We start from the raw sequence: 2,113 nt of genomic DNA, 5'->3' as shown, positions 1-2,113 counted from the left end.
GTCAAAAAGTCTTATAATATATATATAAGTCTTGATAATAGGAACACATGTTGGCAATATAAAACGTATTTCTCCCATCTGAGTATATTCATTTGATTTATTAATTTAGCTTTTAACTAATATTTATTTGTTTTACTTTTTTCCTTACAGCGTTTATTTTTATTGTACTTATTTTATCTCCATTCTTTTATTAATATTTATTGGATCTTAACGTATCCTGCTTCTATATTTTTAGGTTTGTTATTTGTTTTTATCATTTCAGTCTACATTTTTAGATTTGATGAATATATTTTAGAAATATTTTATTGTCTCCAGTGTTTTCTTAGGGGTAGCCCTGCACTGGGAATTGCGGTAGACTGTCGTCGTGCCTCTTGGGGTCCCCAGTAGCCTTAGGTACAGGCTCTCACTTCATGGCTGCACTGAGGGCTCCATCTTGGTGGGCTGTGGACGGCTCCGAGATATGGCATTTCCTCAACTGAATGCTCTGTACTCAGCATCAGGTTATTAGATCACAACAGTATTATTTTTAACGTGTGTGTCCTGTGGAAAAGCGGGTGGCTGGTTTGTTTTAATTTCATATTTTAATTAATGTAATGTGCTTTGTGTTACATTTCTTTGTATGAGAAGCACATACAAATAAAGTTTGATATTGATAATTGTATTTATTTATTTTATTTTATTTACCAAATATCAGTTCCAATATTTATATTTAAAAATAAATCTTCCTATTAATAGGCACTGACCTCCCACCATAAAGTCGAAACATTTAACATTATATCCCACGCTATATAATTTAAGAACCTCATTCCAAGTTAACTTTAACAGCTATGGTAGAACATTTTACATTTTCCTTTTAAATATTTAATGCATTAACAAATCAATTCATCACTGTTGATCCTCTTGAGGAAGGGTCTGGGAAGAGATTATGGAGATGTAGGAAGTGGAGTGACAACATATACTGGTGTTATATCTTTGTTACACTTGTAAGATCAAGAAATATAAAGTAAAACACCACTGAACATACTTTTACTTTATTGTAAGCTCTTCTAATCAATGAGTCAGACCGTCATCCTCCTGTATGTATTTCAATGAGCTAATTTAGTCTTATCTGGGATAGGCACCAGCATGCCCGCGACCCTAGTGAGGATTAGCGGAACGGAAGATGAATGAATAAATTGTGTGTGGCGGTACGGTGCACGACTGGTTAGCACGTCTGTCTCACAGTTCTGAGGAACCGGGTTCAAATCCAGCCTCGCCTGTGTGGAGTTTGCATGTTCTCCCTGTGCCTGCCTGGGTTTTCTCCAGGTACTCCGGTTTCCTCCCACATCCCAAAAACATGTACGGTAGGTTAATTGAAGACTAAATTGCCTGTAGGTGTGAATGTGAGTGTGAATGGTTGTTTGTTAATATGTGCCCTGCGATTGGCTGGCGACCAGTTCAGGGTTTACCCCGCCTCTCACCTGAAGATAGCTGGGATAGGCACCAGCACCGCCGCAACCTTAGTGAGGATAGGCGGTACGGAAGACGAATTAATTAATTAATTAATTAATAGATTGTGTGCGTGCGTATGTGTGTGTAAAACTTGTGTTTACCTATTGCATTTAGCTGCAGAAGTGACTGCAAAGTATCCTGAATGAGGGTCTTCAGAGTACATAGCCTGCTGTACTTGCCTTTTCCCTGTCACAACATATCCTGTAAAAGAAATAATAATTAAAAATAATAAAAAAATCAAACTGACTTATGACAAATGACTATATGGCATGTGGTCGATATGACTAGTTACGACACCAGACATCAAAACTGCATGTAAGGATATATATAATCAAGACCATCCAGTGCAAGATGTACAGTCCCCTCCAAAAGTATTGGAACGGCAAGGTCAATTCCTTTGTGTTGTACAGGGAACCCTCACTACTTCGCGGTTCGACTATGGCGGATTAATGACTTCGCAGGGTTTTTAAGTTATATATATGGACATTATTTACAGTATACTACCCATCTTTATTTTTTTATTTAATTTTAATTGTTACTGCTAAGTAGTGTGCAATAATGTGATATCCTATGATATGATTATCCTATGAATAATATGATAGAGAGGGTTTTAAAAGGTTAG

This window comes from Phyllopteryx taeniolatus, unplaced genomic scaffold, assembly GCF_024500385.1.
Source record: "Phyllopteryx taeniolatus isolate TA_2022b unplaced genomic scaffold, UOR_Ptae_1.2 contig_24, whole genome shotgun sequence".
Taxonomy (NCBI): Eukaryota; Metazoa; Chordata; class Actinopteri; order Syngnathiformes; family Syngnathidae; genus Phyllopteryx; species Phyllopteryx taeniolatus.
Note: the sequence above shows the minus strand (reverse complement) of the source record.